This window comes from Bombina bombina, chromosome 11 (genome assembly GCF_027579735.1).
Source record: "Bombina bombina isolate aBomBom1 chromosome 11, aBomBom1.pri, whole genome shotgun sequence".
Lineage (NCBI taxonomy): Eukaryota > Metazoa > Chordata > Amphibia > Anura > Bombinatoridae > Bombina > Bombina bombina.
Genome location: NC_069509.1, coordinates 154,300,414 through 154,319,162, shown reverse-complemented (window position 1 = coordinate 154,319,162; position 18,749 = coordinate 154,300,414). Strand labels below are relative to the sequence as shown.

Here is an 18,749-nt window from a genome sequence, read left to right as displayed (position 1 = left end):
GGCCCAGCTCCAGGCCTCAGGCCTATGGAGTGGTCCATCAAGTTGTTACATTGTGAGTGTTCAAAGTATTTTTGTCAAAGTCTTGTACAAAGTGTAGAGTAGAGGTTAAGAAAAGGTGTCGTAGGGCAAGGAGGGAGGAGGAAGAGGAGAGGCATTTAGGAGGAGTAAGAAAGAGGAAAGAGGAGAGAAGGGAGGGGAAAAAAAAAGGGGGAGGGGAAGGGGGGGGGAGGGAGAAGAGGGGGGGTGTCCCGGTGTATTTTCAATGGGGAAGGGGGTTTCAGCTGTAGTTGGTAACTAAGTCGTAGGATTCCAGAGTTCCAGCATTGCCTCATATGTTTCCATATTTCCATTTTTCATGTATTGGTATCTTTCTATCTGTAGAAGAGAAGAGACCTGGCCTTTCCAAATGGCTAATGTTGGGACCTCACAGGATTTCCATCTCTGTGGGATAAGGGCCTTGGCGCTATTCAATAGAATGTACAGTAAGAGTTTTTTAGGTTTGTATCGAATCTTAGGCATGTCTAGGAAAATAATTATACCAGGATCAATTTGTAATTGGATATCAAGTTTAGTATTTATCTTGTGGAGTACATCCGACCAGAAGGTGTCCAGTTCTCTGCAAGACCACCAAATGTGAAGCAGATCCGCCTTTTCCCCGCATCCCCTCCAGCATTTCCCATTACACTTTTTGTAGATATGTTGCAATCTGGCGGGTGTTAAATACCACCTCGCCAATAATTTGAAATTAATTTCCATGATATTGGAGGAAATGGTGGCCCTCTTGTGGCATTCAAGAACCCTGTCCCATTCCTTTGGCTGATCTCTCTGTCCAGATTCTCAGGCCATTTATGAGTGAACGAGGGATACTCATCTCCACTCCTGGTTAGTAAAATGTCATAGATTTTAGATATGGTGTGGCTAGGCTGGTGTTGCTGTGCGCATAAGGACTCGAATCTGGTATAAGAAAACCAAGGGGGGAGAGAACCACCCTCTTCCCCAACGAAATCCTCTATTTGTATAAGTCTGTGACCCGCTAGTACTTTTTTGATCGCAAACTCCAGCGCTTTTGGGCATGAGCCCACTGGTATGGGGAGGCCTGCTACTGGTATATCTGGGTTACAGATATACAGAGTCATAGGAGAGGGCGAGGTGGAGACGTGAGTGGATGTTTTGAGGATTTTGTCCCAGGTTTCGAACACTTCCCGCCATAACGGATGGCAAGAGATCTCTGCGGGCCTTGACCCTGGAGAAATCCAGGCCCAAATGCCCATATTCTCAGAGCCAAGAAGCTCCCTGTCTAGCTGAATCCATCTCTTGTTGGCTGAGTTATGGCACCACTCTACCACGCGCTGTAGCAGAGTAGCTTGTCGATATACTTCAATGTTAGGTACCCCTAATCCTCCTCTGAGTCTAGGGAGGTACATAGTGGCTTTTGGAATACGTGGTCTGATTTTTTGCCAAATGTATTGCCCTATGATATTCTGAAGGTTCGTGATATAATGCCTTGGTAATGGGATGGGCAACGTCTGCAAAATATACAAGATTCGGGGTAGGATGTTCATCTTAATGACTTGAACTCTGCCAAGCCACAATATCTGTTTGTTGCTCCATCCAGAAAGATCCGCTGTTATTTGTTCTAGTAAGGGCTTATAGTTGATTGTGAATAAGTCTTTGGCCTTTGCCGTTAAGTAGATACCTAGATACTTCATTTTTGAGGTTGAATGACTAGAGGACTAGTGGCCTTTAATCTGAGTATGGTTTCTGATGATGCAGTAATGTTAAGTATTTCTGATTTAGATGCGTTTAAGTGAAAGTAAGAAAATCTACCATACTCTTCAAATTCCGTTAGGAGTGCTGGTAGTGAGATTTCGGGATTTGACAGCGTGCACAAAATATCGTCGGCATATAAGGCTAATTTGTGTTCTGAGTTATTAACCTTGATACCAGAAATCCTAGGGTTAAGCCTGATCTTGTGTGCTAGGGCTTAGACCGACAGAGCGAACAAAATTGGGGATAGAGGGCAACCCTGTCTCGTCCCGTTAGTGATAGAAAATGAATCCGACAGAATGTCGTTTACCCTCACTCTAGCGGTAGTTCTAGTGTATAAGGAGAAAATTTTTAAGATAAAGGTGTCACTAATATTCATCTGTTTTAAGACAGAGCAGAGAAAGCCCCAACTGACCCTATCAAAGGCCTTCTCGGCATCTGTGGAGACCAGTATCATTTGGATCTGGGATTTACGGGCATGGGAGATCAGTTGCAATGTTCGTAGCGTGTTGTCCTTTGCCTCCCTTCCAGGCACAAACCCAACTTGATCCGGAGCCACCAATTTGGTCAGAACCTTGTTGAGTCTATCTGCTAAGATTCTTGCGTACAGCTTTACGTCTACGTTAAGTAAAGATATTGGTCTGAAGTTTTCCGGTCTTGTGGGAGGTTTGCCTGGTTAGTGTTGAATAATTTTACGAGATGTGGGGTCAGGGCTGTCTGTCTTAGTGTTTCCTTCTTTATCCGTCATATTAAGAATGTAGGATTTCAAACGCTTGCGCTGAAGTGATCTGGCCAGTAAGCGACCAGATTTGTTCCCGTGTGTATAATAATACTGCTTAAGCGCTAATGTCTGCTTCTGTTGATCTAGGTGTAAAAAATCTCTCACGTTTGTGCGCGCCTGGGTCAGTGCATCTGTTAGGACCGTATCCTCTGGGCTCTGTTTATGTGCTGATTCTGAATCCGAGAGTGTCCCGGATAGAGATGGGCACTAAGAGTCCACCAATCAAAGGGGAGGACAGATGCAATACAAGTAAATGGTCCATACTGCAAAAGCAAACTAATCCCCAGCCTTCCTTCCAGGATAACGGTCTCAGCCTAAGGCTAGTGAAAGACCGACGACAAGAGTCTCAGACCTTTCCAAAGAAAAAAGGATGGATCTATGAGGAATCAAAACCCCAGAGTAGAAATCTGACCGCTACTAAAACCCACCACACAAACTACCTATTAAAGTATTAACCCCTAAACCACCAATGCCCACAACGCAATAAACTTATTAAAGTATTAACCGCTAAACCGCCAAAGCCCACAACGCAAATAAAGAATTAAATTACTAAGCCCCCTAACCTAACACCCCATAAATGAACCCAAATTACAAAATACTAAAGTTACTAACTATTAAAATAAAAAAAACTAACACTACTTTAAAAAACAAAACAAAACAAAAAACTAAGTATAAATTAAAGGGACAGTCTACTCAAAATATAAATTCTGGTGTAGACTGTTCTAAGATTACAGAAAATAAAAAACAAAATTATCAAATTTTAAAAAATTATAAAAAAAAACACAAAATGATCAAATTTTAAAAAATTATAAAAACACCCCTAATCTAAGAATAAACTACCAGTAGCCCTTAAAAGGGTTTTTTGCAGGGCATTGCCCCAAGATAAACAGCTCTTTTACATTAAAAATACACAGAGTTCCCCCTAACAGTAAAACCCCCCACCCACCAAACCCCCCAAAATAAAAGAACCTAACACTAAAGAACCTAAACTACCCATTGCCCTGAAAAGGGCATTTGTTTGGTCATTGCCCTTAAAAGGGCATTTAGCTCTTTTTCAAAGTGCCCACCCTAATCTAAATACTCCCCCCCCAAAAAAAACAAAAAAAAAACCTAAGTCTAACCCCCAGGAAGTTCAGCGGACAAGATTCTGTTCCAATTGGGGAAAACTTCTTCCAAGCGGCGACCTCTTCTTTCTTTCCAGGAACAATTTGGAGCGGAGCGGAGGGCGGAGCTGAAGACTGGTGACCGCGGAGCTGAAGACCGGCTACCCTGGAACTGAAGACCGGCAACCGCGGAGCCATGGAGTGTGGAGGATCCTCTTTGTATGATCGCCGCAGTACACTGGATAGTGAATTCAAGGTACGCGATTAAAAATGACATCCCTTCAATTCCTATTAGCTGATTTGATTCTTCAAATTCTTTATTTGCCTTTTGGGCTTTGGCGGTTTTGGGGTTAATACTTTAATAGGTTTATTGCGTTGTGGGCTTTGGCGGTTTAGGGGTTAATACATTAATAGGTAGTTTGCGTTGTGGGTTAATGGTGGATTAGGGGTTAATAGTTTTAATAGGTAGTTTGCGATGTTGGGGTTAATACTTTAGTTATTACTTGCAGTGTGGGTTTGATGGTGGATATAGGGGTTACTAATTTATTTATTACTTGCGGTGTGGGTTTGATGGCGGATATAGGGGTTAATAGTTTAATTATTACTTGCGGTGTGGGTTTGATGGTGGATATAGGGGTTAATAGTTTAATTAGGCATATTGCATTGTTGGAGGGTTGTCGGTTGTGGGGTAATACTTTTATTAGTTCCGATGTGGGTTTGATGGCGGATATAGAGGTTTTACATGTCAGGCTTATTTTTGGGAGGCCGGTTAGACCTTTACGGGAGATTTGATATATTTTTTTTTTTTCTTAGGCGCCGGCAGTTTCTAAAGTGCTGTAAGTCACTAGCGACTCCAGAAATTTGTATTTACGCTCATTTCTGGACATCGCTAGTTTATCCAACTTACGACACTTTATGAACTACTGGCGCCCTATATGTAATAGCCCAATATGCGAGGTGAAATTACGGGTGGTGTGGGTTTCAGCGCTTGCGCTGAAAACTGCGCCGTATATGTAATCTTGCCCCTTATATAAGGGGTTTATCAAGGGTGTTTGCGCTTGTCGGGCTAACCTCTAGTATTACGAGTTGAAAGTAAACACGATCACTAGAATGCTTACAGCGACTTTAGAGGTTTGGTTAAATTTTTCACAGTGTCACAAAACATATCAAAAATACATTACAAAAACATAAATTATGCTTACCTGATAATTTAATTTTCTTTTGAAGGGAGGAGTCCACAGCTGCATTCATTACTTTTGGGAAATACAGAACCTGGCCACCAGGAGGAGGCAAAGACACTCCAGCCAAAGGCTTAAATACCTCCCCCACTTCCCTCATCCCCCAGTCATTCTGCCAAGGGAACAAGTAACAGTAGGAGAAATATCAGGGTGAAAAAAGGGGCCAGAAGAACAAAAAATGACAGCCGCCTCATAGATAAAAACACGGGCGGGAACTGTGGACTCTTCCCTTCAGAAGAAAATGAAATTATCAGGTAAGCATAATTTATGTTTTTATTTTTAAAAGGGAAGAGTCCACAGCTGCATTCATTACTTTTGGCAAAAGAATACCCAAGCTAGAGGACACTGAATGCAAACAACGGGTGGGTGAAAAATGCGGCTCCTTCGAAAGGCACCACAGCCTGATTACTTGACACCCTAAAAAGTATAGACGGGTGAAAACCCAAAGCCCAGTTAACTGCACATTAGTTACACCACCGGCAAAGCTGAACTAAACCACTCAGTCCCAGAGTCCGTCAAACCCAAACAACCTCCGAGGAGTCAGCCCCGTGGATCACAACTCCCATGAAGGTACCCAGCCAAGACAAGGACCGCTATCTTCCCCCAAAAAGGGGAACGGAATCACAAGAAAATCCAAAGGATCATTCCACTCTGCAGAACATAGAACAACCCATGGTTGTCGTACAATAGCAACACCCAGGGAGACGAACTCCCTAGAAACACAAGGACCAAAGAAAAAAAGATCCATACACAGGGAAACATGTCCCGAAAAGGACTCAAGGAACTCCCTCATATCCCTGACCCTGTACCATAACCAAAGGTATTCCAGGAAAACCATGTGTTCCCTGATGCCTCATATCAGATCTAGATCTACAAGCTAGACAGCAGAGACAGCAAAAATATGATAACTATCCCAGCAGCTAGTAAAGAGTTTTCCAGAAGGAACACCCACCATCTGAACAGGAACTCCAAATGGCCAACTTCCAAGTACAAAGCTGACTCACTGTTGCTAAACACAAAAACTGAAGGCATTTCAAAGCTTGCTAACACCCAGTCAAAGTGCAATTAGCCGTAGCTGGTTACATCCTCAAAGGGCAATAGCTGTAGTTGGGTTCAACTGCAAACCTTTCAAGGGCTCACAGCCCTCTGAATATCGAGCACCCCCTCCCAGCACCAAATGCCAGTGGAAAAGAGGAGGACATCCAAGACCTTCCACAAAGGAGAGAACCAAATCTAGAAAAAACTGTCAACCCTGCATAGAGTAACCGACCCCAAATCTTCCCTCTAGGATAATGGTCCCAACACAAAGGCTAGTCAAGACCAAAGACAAGAATCCCAGACTTCCGGAAGAGGTCAAGGGTCAACGTAGGAACAAAGCCCCCAGTTAAACCGCTGACCGTTACAACAAACGGTATGCTACCATGAGTCAGGATAGACATTGTGCTCGGGTACGAAACCCTCTACATGGCTGTCTTCTCTAAAACCAAAGAACACTTCCCAAGGGAAGAAGGCCCTCAGACCCTCAGCATCCATATATCAGGATCCAACATATAGCAGGAGCCCCATAGGGAACAAACCCTCATCCTCCCGATACAGGAACGGAGGAACCAGTCACTACATCGCAATTCCTCTTCCAGGATTCTGGAACACAAGAAGGGAAAAGACCCTTACAAGGCAAGACCCACAGGTCGCTCCAAACACTAAGGTAACTCCGAACCCAGAGAACCCTACCCCCACTCCAGAAGAGAAGGAAAATAAAAAATGGAAACCTACCCTACCATAAAGGCGAGACCCCTCGGCCATATCGCCAACCCAGGTGAGGATACCTGGAGTCTATAGGAACAGTGTAAATGCACCAGAAGACCAGTATGGAAACGTCAGAGGAACCTAAAGCCTAAGCCACAAAACGAGGCATCTCTCACAGAGCCCCAGCCTCTACGGAGAGAGGCCCGCAGGACCACTAACATCTAGTGTGAGATTGAACCGTCCACACCCATCCAAGGAGAGACACGGACCTGGGTCAGGGTCCTCGAAAAAGGAATCAAACAAAGATCCAACTTCCATATAAATCCTAAGCTGCCTCCTAAAAGAAGGAACACACCTCTAAGGTCCGTAGACTTTGCGATCTAGCAATAACATCAAACCCAAAGTCACAGAGGACTTCCTTAATGGTCTAAGATCCAGCACCCAGGGCACTTGGATCGCACAGAAATCTCGTAGGCAAGCATTAATACGTGCTACACACACAGGCAAGGGAGCAACCAACACCCGAAGGCAAATGAGAACCCAGTACCCTGCTCGCGATCCGAACTTAAGACATTGCCCACAAAGCCCCCAATGGAGCATCGAAAATTAAAATCACATTCCAATGTTCTGTACATAGCAGAATATGTTACGGGTAAAGTCAGAGATCCGGCTAATCCTAGAATTACCCGGGTAAACCTGACATTACCCAAGCTGCTATGGGTAAAGCCTGACGTTATGTAATTCCCCCATCTACACAATTTTTTTTGCCTCTGCCTAGGGGGTTAAAGGAAGGAGCCCCGCTGATCCTCTGGCATCCACCCAAAGTGAACCTACGCCCCCCCTCCTTGAACCCCCCAGGCGGAGGCAAAAAAGATAGGGAAGATGTGTGAATTACAGTAATGCACTCTGAGATTACATTAGGCTTTACCCACAGCCGATTGGGTAATATCAGGTTTACCCGGGTAATGCTAGGATTAGCCAGTATCTGACTTTACCCGCAATATATATATATATATATATATATATATATTGTACCAAAATAACATCAGATATACAGTATGTAGAAATATTTATTTATGAATAAATATAACATATTCTTCTATGTGAAGAACATTGGAATGTTAAATATTCATATTTTCATGTCGGGTTAGCGCATATGAGAATATGCAATTGGTTTTGCGTAAGAGTGGGTTGTTTGTTTTTTTCCACTTTCTTGCTCCATTGACTTCTATGGGGAGGTATGTTAACGCTGTCACAATATTCTAACTTTTTGAGCACATCAGGTTAGCGTGCGAGCAAAACTTTTACTTTGAACTTGTAATACGAGCGCTACCCAATGTGTGTGAAAAGCTTTCGTATAGCGGAGTTACCGTGCGAGTGGCAGCGAGACCAGAATAATTCCCATGCATGTGAGATGATGTCATCTCCATGCGCCCAACATGACCTCCATTAACCATATCACATGGAAGGAGGAGGTGCAGGCTGGAGCCATCCAACAACAAAAAGGTTAATAGAGGTGACAATTTGCATTGGCCCCTGATACCCTCTAACTACATGATAAAAGGATTTTAAAAGGCATCAAATATCATCCACGTGCAAGTCAATGAGGCATTCAAACAAAACATGCCTGAAAGAAGGGCCATCACTACTTTAACCCTTGAGAGTCGACCAAGGAAAGAAAACCTCTCTACTCTGTACATGGAAAGAACTAAGAAAGGAGAGTATATATATAGATATATATATATATATATATATATATATACACACACATATACACACACACACACACACACATATATACATATACACACACACACACACACATATATACATATATACACATACATATATACGTGCATACACATACACACACTCACCGGCCACTTTATTAGGTACACCTATTCAATTGCTTGGTAACACAAACTGAGCATCAGAATGGGGAAGAAAGGGGATTTAAGTGACTTTGAACGTGGTATGGTTGTTGGTGCCCGACGGGCTGGTCTGAGTATTTAAAAAAATGCTGATCTACGGGGATTTTCACGCATCCAGTGAGCGGCAGTTGTGTGGACGTTGATGTCAGAGGAGAATGGGCAGACTGGTTTGAGATGATAGAAAGGCTACAGTAACTCAAATAACCACTCATTACAACCAAGGTATGCAGAATACCATCTCTGAATGCACAACACGTCGAACCTTGAAGCAGATGGGCTACAGCAGCAGATGACCACACCGGGTGCCACTCCTGTCAGCTAAGAACAGGAAAATGAGGCTACAATTCGCACAGGCTCACCAAAATTGGACAATAGAAGATTGGAGAAACTTTGCCTGGTCTGATGAGTCTCAATTTCAGCTGCGACATTCAGAAGGTAGGGTCAGAATTTGGCGTAAACAACATGAAAGCATGGATCCATCCTGTCTTGTATCAACGGTTCAGGCTGGTGGTGCTGGTGTAATGGTGTGGGGGATATTTTCTTGGCAAACTTTGGGCCCCATAGTACCAATTGAGCATGGCCTACCTGAGTATTGTTGCTGACCATTTCCATCCATTTATGACTACAGTGTACCCATCTTCTGATGGCTACTTTCAGCAGGATAAAACACTGTGTCACAAAGCTCAAATCATCTCAAACTGGTTTCTTAAACATGACAATGAGGCCGAATTATCAAATGTCTGTCGGACCTGATCCGACAGACATCGCTGAATGCGGAGAGCAATACGCTCTCCGTATTCAGCATTGCACCAGCAGCTCACAAGAGCTGCTGGTGCAACGCCGCCCCCTGCAGATTTGCGGCCAATGGGCCGCCAGCAGGGAGGTGTCAATCAACCTGATCTTACTCGATCGGGTTGAATTGTGGCGATTCCTGTCAGCCTGCTCAGAGCAGGCAGACAGGGTTATGGAGCAGCAGTCTTTACACCGCTGTTTCATAACTGCTGTTTCTGGCGAGTCTGAAGACTCGCCAGAAACACGGGCCCTCAAGCTCCATTCAGAGCTTGATAAATGGGCCTCTATGAGTTCACTGTACTCCAATGGCCTCCACAGTCACCAGATCTTAATCCAATAGAGCACCTTTGGGATGTGGTGGAACGGGAGATTCGCATCATGGCTGTGTAGCCGACAAATCTGCAGCAACTGCGTGATGCTATCATGTCAATATGAACCAAAATCTCTGAGAAATGTTTCCAACACCTTGTTGAATCTATGTCACAAAGAATTAAGGCAATTCTGAAGGCAAAAGGGGGTCCAACCCGGTGCTAGCAAGGTGTACCTAATAAAGTGGCCAATTGGTACAGTAAGATCTGCACTCCTTAGTCAAGGTGCTGTCAGGGGTTGTAAATATCCATAAAGAAGGAAAGCACTTACTGGACTTTGTTCCCATAAAACATAGCTTTTATTTCAGCGTTTAAAATTCCATAACGTTTCGGGCACTAGTCCGATCCCTTTGTCAAATGGCACTCAATAAACAACCAGCATATCTCAACACCATATCCATAATCCTAATGATACTTAGCCAATACAGCTGCTGCCGCTCACACCCACGCCACTGTCGCGTCAACATGAGGTCATCAAGACGCACCGCATCCTGATTCATCTGATTACACTGACGTTGGAGGTGTCAGCAGAAACAGCTGATTGTCAAAACAAAAAGACAGACGAGCGTATCATTACATTTAAACAAAAGATTGCATATGTATTCAGTATGTACATTAAGTCAGAGACTAATGAAGAAAAAGGCTGGAATCCATCTGTGTCTCTCTGACACAATGACACTGAGGGGTCTGTATACACAGATGGATTCCAGCATTTTTCATCATTAGTCTCTGAAGACAAGGGAATATGTTAAAATAATATCCCTCATCAGTCATATCCAGATATGGGATCAGTGAAGAAGAAGAGTAATATGTGTCCTAATGACACAATGGGAAATCCCTTCCTATCTCCTTACAATATTGGATGACGGTTATTATGGCGAAAGTAACATCCTCCATCCTGACCCTCTGTAACATGATTCTATCATACTCCATTTGGAACTTTTATTATCAATATACCCATCATGAGATAATGTAGATGAATACATATGCAATCTTTTGTTTAGATGTAATGACACGATCACTGGTCTTTTTGTTTTGACAATCAGCTGTTTCTGCTGACACCTCCCATGTCAGTGTAATCGGACGAATCAGGACGTGGCGCATCTTGATGACGTCACGGCGATGCAACAGTGGTGTGGATGTGAGCGCCAGCAGCTGTATTGGCTAAGTATCATTAGGATTAATGAGCTGTGGGGTATATAATGGATAAGGATATGATGTTGGGATACACTGGGTGGCTTTTGAGTGCCTTTTGACAAAGGGATCGTACCAGTGCCCAAAACATTATGGAATTTTAAAGGCTGAAATTAAAGCTATGTTTTATGGGAACAAGTCCAGTGAGTGCTTTCCTTCTTTATGGATATATATATATATATATATATATACACACACGAAAGTTCATAGGGATTTGCACTCTCACCTCTAAAGATACCAGGTTTGGTCTGATGAAGGGGACAGTTGGCTCCCCGAAACGTCACTGTACACAATAAACTATTGTTTTTTGAAAGTCCAGTGAGTGCGGATCTATTATTTGGAATTATATATATATATATATATCACACACACACACACCACCTGGAATGAAAGCTTTATTTTGTTGGCTAAAATATAGTGAGTCCGTTCTATTTGACTTTTACCAGCACCCTGGTTGCTGATCCAAATTTGTTAGTGAGAGTACTTTTTTATACACACGTGTATGTATATATTTATATATTTGAGTGGACTAGTAACAAAATAATTCCATGATCGATATGAAAACATAACAATTGAATGTAAAGAAATAAACATAATTCCTTTGAATTGTTTACATTAATTTTGAGGCAGGAAATGCATATTTGTTCACAATAAACCAATAGGAACATATTTCTCACTAGCTGATGCCAATTAACATTACTATATTGATGCACAGCGACAAGCTTCCACAAGTACAAAAACATTCTTCAGCAAAGAACAGATTTTTTAAAAAAAACATATTTTAGCTCTATAGTACAAAACTGTATTCAAGCCTTAAAGTATAATGATACATTTCTTACAAATGAGTCACATTTCCTGCTGAAATAAATTGGAGACCAGCATTTATATTCCCCTCTTCCAATCACACAGAGCTTAGTAATAGTAATCATTAAAGGGGCAGTATACACCATTCATAGACACTACTATAAATAAGAATATGAACAGATACTGATGTAAAAATCCAGTGTAAAACCTTTTAAAACCATACTTAGAAACTCCCCATTTAACACTGTTAATGAGATAAGCCTGGGACACCCACTAAAAGGGGCTGATAGAAGAACCTAAACCACCCCCCTTCCCTGCATATGAATATACCCATTATACAAACAGAAGCAGTCTGAAGTCTGTATACATCAGTATACATCTAAAAGTGTGGGGCTTGGTTATGAGCCTGAAAATCAGCACAATCACCTAGATTACGAGTTTTGCGTTGCGGCTTTTATAGCTAACAAAAATGGCAAGTTCAGCGTAAAAGCAGGAACGCACTATTGGGAGTCGTGTCAGTATAGCTATACCACAAGCATTTTAGCCTGTAACGCAACGTCAATCCCCCACTCAAAAAAATGACCTTTTTGTGTGGGATTTTCATAGCGCCGGTATTACAGGTTATGCGTTCAGGCTAAAAAGCTTGCGTTACATCCTATACCGACACAATCCATACAGCCATCTGAGAGCAGTTGTTATGGATTTTGTGTAACAAAAATGTTTCACTAATCTCATAACTAAAGTGTTACAAAGTACACTAACACCGATAAACTATTCATCCAGGCGGTGAGAAGTCTTCATCCAGGAGGCGAGGTCTTCATCCATCCCGGGGGCATCTTCTATCTTCATCCTGGCGTGGAGCAGAGCCATCCTGGAAGCTAATCCCATCCTGCACGGAGCGTCCTCTTCATATGGTCGCCGCCGTACACTGAAGTTGAATGCAAGGTAGTCGTTTCAAAATGGCGTCCCTTGCATTCCTATTGGCTAATTTGATTCTTCAAATTCAAATCAGCCAATAGGATGAGAGCTTCTGAAATCCTATTGGCTGTTCAAAACAGCCAATAGGATGAGAGCTACTGAAATCCTATTGGCTGATTTGAACAACCAATAGGCTTTCAGTAGCTCTCATCCTATTGGCTGATTTGAATTTGAAGAATCAAATCAGCCAATAGGAATGCAAGGGACGCCATTTTGAAACGGTTACCTTGTATTCAACTTCAGTGTACAGCGGCGACCATATGAAGAGGACGCTCCACGCTGGATGGGATTAGCTTCCAGGATGACTCCCCTCCATGCCGCCGGGATGAAGATAGAAGAAGCCCCCGGGATGGATAAAGACTTCGCTGCCTGGATGAAGACTTCTCGCTGCCTGGATGTCCGGACTTCAGAAACCGTGAGTAGATCTTCTGGGGTTAGTGTTAGGTTTTTTTGGGGGTTTTTTTTGGGTGGGTTTTTTTAGATTAGGGTTTGGGCTTTGAAAAGAAGCCAAATGCCCTTTTAAGGGCAATGCAAAAGAGCTAAATACCATTTTAAGGGCAATGCCCATACAAATGCCCCTTTAGGGGCAATGGGTAGCTTAGGTTTATTTTAGAGTTAGGTTTTTTTTATTTTGGGGGGTTGTTTGGGTGGTGGGTTTTACTGTTGGGGGGACTTTGTATTTTTTTACAGGTAAAAGAGCTGATTTATTTAGGGCAATGCCCATACAAGCAATGGGTAGCTTACGATTTCTTTAGGGCAATGCCCTACAAAAGGCCCTTTTAAGGTAGTAAAGGCGTTATCTATCTTTTTAAACATTTTAAAAAAAAAAAAAAACATGTAGATTATCCCTTTAAATGCACATCTGCAAACAACAAATCCTATATATGTGTACTAGTTTGTGATTGGTTAGCAAGGTTCTGTTTGTTCTTGGGGAATGGGAAATCAATTAAAGGAAACACTATATATTTATTTGACATAATAAGGCTGCATTTTTATTTGCAAAACTCTTCTTAGATATGAAGACAGAATAATTGCATAACTAATAACTCCATAATAAAAAGACAATGCAATAACACTTTAACTACAGGCAGTTTATAGCTATAAAGTAATATATATGGGGAGGGAATTAGGTTTTTGTATCTCTTCACTAATAAAAATGTGTGGGGCTTTTATTAGAAGATTTTTCGTTTTATTAAAGGATCAGTTCATACAAGAAAATTGTATGGTCAACAAATGTGCAATGAAAAGACAATGCAGCAGCACTCAACAGTAGTTTTTTTTTCCTGACCATATTTCAAAGTTCTCTTTATTTCTCTGTTCCCTGTATCATGTGACAGTCATCAGCCAATCATAGACTCATACACATATAGCTGTGAACTGCTTAGTAGGAGTTAGTGCCTTAGAAAAGGTGCACATAAAAAGACAGTGCCCTCTTTTCCAAGAATGAGTACCTGTCCTTTGGCAATTGTTTGTTTGCACTGTCTCTTTTAATTATTATTATTATTATTATCAGGTATTTGCAGAGCGCCAACAGATTCCACAGTGCTATAAACATAGGCGGTATATAAGATAACATTTATAGGGATCAAATGGGTAGAGGGCCCTGCCGAGAGTTGCACTGTTTTTAAAAGATAAAGGATTCTGTCAGACAACTAAACAAACAACTTCTCTGTGTGTATAGGTGAATTATTGATATGATTTTACACTACTCTTTTCACGGTAGATCTAGCAGGCGAGAGGGGCACCCGCCCAGGGCCCCGTGCCAGGGGTGAGGGTATGAGAAGGTTCAATGTATATACTGTATTTAGTTTATGAAGAAATATTTATGGTATCAGGATGTGTAATATATACTGTGATTCTTTATAAAGGTAACACTGAATATTGGGACAGTGCATACAGGGGGAGGGGAATAAGAGTGCTGGGATGTGGGGCCCTGCAATTTTGTCTTGCACAGGGGCCCATAAATGCTAAGGGTGTCCCTGAGCTCTAGGCATGCCCAGAAGCACACACACGTCTTGAACTCACTGTTGACATTACTCAAGACCAGAGTTCGCTCCTTAAAGGGACACTGAACCTAATTTTTTTCTTTTGTGATTCAGATAGAGCATGACATTTTAAGCAACTTTCTAATTTACTCCTATTATCAAATTTTCTTCATTCTCTTGGTATCTTTATTTAAAATGCAAGAATGTATGTTTAGATGCCTGCCCATTTTTGGTAAACAACCTGGGTTGTCATTGCTGATTGGTGGATAAATTCATCCACCAATTAAAAAGTCTGTCCAAAGTCTGAACCAAAAAAAAAAGCTTAGATGCCTTCTTTTTCAAATAAAGATAGCAAGAGAACAAAGAAAATGTGATAATAGGAGTAAATTAGAAAGTTGCTTAAAATTGCATGCTCTATCTGAATCACGAAAGAAAAAATTTGGGTTCAGTGTTCCTTTAACTAATCTAGGCATGCTCTTCAACAAAGGATACTAAACGTACAAAGTAAATTTGATAATAGAAGTACATTGAAAAGTCTTTTAAAATTGCATGTACTATTTGAGACATGAAAGCGGACAAAAACTATTTAAAAAATAATAATAATAACAAAAGCAATGTACCTTTACAGGGACATGAAACACAAGTATTTTCTTTCATGATTCAGATAGAACATACTTTCCATTTTACTTCTACTATCAAATTTGCTTCATTCTCTTAGTATCCTTTTGCTGAAGGAGCAGCAATGCACTACTGGGAGCTAGATGGACACATCAAGTCAGCCAAAGACAAGAGGGAAATGTGTGCAAGCACCATTCACCAGCTAGGTCCCTGCAGTGTATGATATGTACATATTATTTTTAAACAAATGATACCAAGAGAACAAAGTACATTTGAATACAGAAGTGAATGTAAAATTGCATTAAAATGACATGCTCTTTCTGAATCATACAAATTTATTTTTGACTTTCCTATCCTTTGAAGTTTAATTTTGAGATTCACATCCCCTTTAAATATACAGATTTAGTGCACTACCTCTGACACCAACCTTTTTATATTCCCCTCCTGTAATCACAGAGCATAGTAATTCTAATCATTAACATTTATGTTGTAGGTAATTAACTATTGACTACCCTGATTATAAACAAACATCTGTATTAGTTAACAAGAGCCATTGAGCATAAGCTACCTGCAGAATTCCCTCTGGTCAGTATTTAGGGCTCGTTTCCATTGAGCCGTAATTTGGTTTGCGCGAGGTCTCAAACAGATAAACATGGTATCGGAAGTCATTTTGTTTATAGACTGTTTCTGAAGGCACGTTATACCCCAATATCAGCAGCCAGGGTCCGGCTGCCGAAAATATTTTTGCGTCCCAAAGAAATGATTAGAAGGCGTTACGCGATAACTTATAACAGGTTTCCAACCGCAAACCGTAGGCTGTAGATACATCTAAAAATAATTACACCCAGTTTAACTATGTGTTAAAGAGGAAAAAGAAGCCTTTTGAGATCTATTTCACAATAAAATGATAAAACTTGCAAACAATGCAAGTGTTTCAATGTAGAAAAAAAAACGAAATATTTATTGCTGTCCCATGTATAGGAATAGTTGCACTTATGTTCTTATGGGAATATCAGTATGTATTTACATATAAAAATATATGCAAGCACATCTACAAAATTCAAACTAGACCTATGCCTAGGGCAGCAATACATATTACAAATATTAATAAAGTGGAAAAGATTATTATAATACAAAATTGTATTTGCTTATAGTTAAAAAATATGTATTGATTATAAATAAGTGTATCTTTGCTTTGTTTCTTTATATTTATAGAGGAGATCACAGGTAAGGAGCGCTGACGTTAAACTTAAATTTTATAGTGTAGTGGTCGGGTTACCATAGAAATGTATGGATTTTTAAGAAATCTGACGTCGGATGGAAGTTTTAACACAACGTTAACTTACACCTACACGAAAAGAGCAACTGCACACAATGCGCAACATATTTCAATGGAAACCTGGCACTAAAATGGAGCCATAAACTACTTTTAACTGTTGGCCACTTCGGTAGCTTACGGCTTCATGTTTTACAGCTCAATGGAAGCAAACCCTTAGTTGGCAGCTCACATATGGTTATAGCACTACATATAGTCGATATGGTAAGATTTTTTTTTTGTTTCAAGTTTATCTAAGAAACAATTATGAAAGGATTGTTAAAGGGACAGTCTATACCAAAATATTTATTGTTTTAAAAGATAGATAATCCCTTTATTACCCGTTCCCTAGTTTTGCATAACCAACACAGTTATAATAATATACTTTTTACCTCTGTGATTACCTTGTATCTAAGCCTCTGCAAACTGCCCTTTATTTCAGTTCTTTTGACAGACTAGCATTTTATCCAATCAGTGCTGACTCCTAGGAACTCCACGTGCATGAGCACAGTGTTATCTATATGAAACACATGAACTAACACCCTCTAGTGGTGAAAAACTGTCAAAATGCCCTGAAGAGGTGGCCTTCAAGGGCTTAGAAATTTTAAGGAGTCCGAGAGCCTGGAACTTAGCGTTTCATTTTGCCTTTCAGTCAAGTATATAGATCGATAATTATAGTAGCTTGCTACATAACTTCTAAATGCTAAACATATGTGATATAACTAACCAGTAATATAAGAGTATCATTATTTTTAAAAACCGTAGCCTGTGTTACATATAGAGAGGTTTCAAGGACTGCAGCATTTCTATAGGTATTATAGCCTGTAATCATTCCACAGAGGAAGTATCAATCAGCAGTGAAAACCTGAGTAAGCAAGCCAAGTAAAACAAAGGTGTATTATCCTTACCATTGCAATGAACTATAGCCTGGATATTAGTATACCTACTATATACTGTATGTTTATGTCAGGTGTATAATAGCACCTATATTATTAGCTATGTTGTTAGGCAAATAAGAGCTCAGTTATTGCAAATAAAAGGAGATGGACTATTGATTAAAATCTACATCCTAGGCCCAATTGCACCTCCGATTTAATTATCCTTCAGACCTCCCATCCTTTGGATATTGATCAATACAGACCCAATTCATTTGTAATTTTAAATGTTTGTTTTAGTGTGTTTTTTTAAATAAATTTCCTAATAAAGGTTACATTTTATATCTCCATTTTTTTGCTCTTTCCTTCACAATTACCTTGCTTTTTAAATTTAAGCCAATAGTGTGTGCTACCCAAGTGTACTTTATCATCAGTTTTATACTGATTAAGTTTGGTTCATTGTTCTGTACCCCGCACCCTTAAAACCTACAGCACAGTAGTATTTATTTACAAGCAGATATATAGGTCATTATAGAGGGTATTCCTGAATTTACAAAATTGCAGTGCCATTAGTATCCTCTATTTTTCTCCAAGTACTTCAGCATGATTGTTGGAAACAAACTAAAGGGTAAATAACTTGTACAGTACACTGTCCCTTTAATCATCCTAATGCCTGTATCATGTGACAGCTATTAGCCAGTCACAGATTCACATATGTATAATAGCTTATAACTCCTGCACATGCTTAGTAGCAGTTGCTGTTTTAGAAATTGCGCACAAAAAAAGGCTGTGTCTACATCCCCAACAAAAGACAGAATTTACCTGCTAGTCCAAATGACAATAAAAGAAAGAGCAGAAGGTTAGTCCTTGCCCAACAACTTGTTGTGACCAGATATGTTCCCATTCTCTTCAATTCATTTGCATGTCGTATTGCTGTAAAATCGCCTGTGGATTATAAACAAATGCCAAATTAACTATTGCAGGTTTAGAATAAGATTAGAGATGCATTAAAGGGACAGTCTACTCCAGAATTGTTATTGTTTAAAAAGATAGATAATCCCTTTATTAACCATTCCCCAGTTTTGCATAACCAACACTGTTATTTTAATATGCTATTTACCTCTGTGATCACCTTGTATCTAATATTCTGCAGACTGCCCCTTATCGCAGATCTTTTGACAGACTTGCATTTTAGCCAATCAGTGCTGACTCATAAATAACTCCACGGGAGTGAGCACAGTGTTAATTATATGG

The 18,749-nt window shown here is 40.6% G+C and overlaps 1 protein-coding gene across 1 annotated transcript in view; it reads right to left on the bottom strand.

Annotated features, from left to right (window-relative positions):
- The window catches only part of LOC128641805 (uncharacterized), a 216,811-nt gene that overhangs the window by 146,976 nt on the left and 51,086 nt on the right, over positions 1-18,749 (bottom strand). Inside the window, exon 2 of the mRNA XM_053694344.1 lies at positions 18,318-18,440. The gene's annotated coding sequence lies outside the window, so the exon portion shown is untranslated. The remainder of the gene's footprint in view (positions 1-18,317; positions 18,441-18,749) is intronic.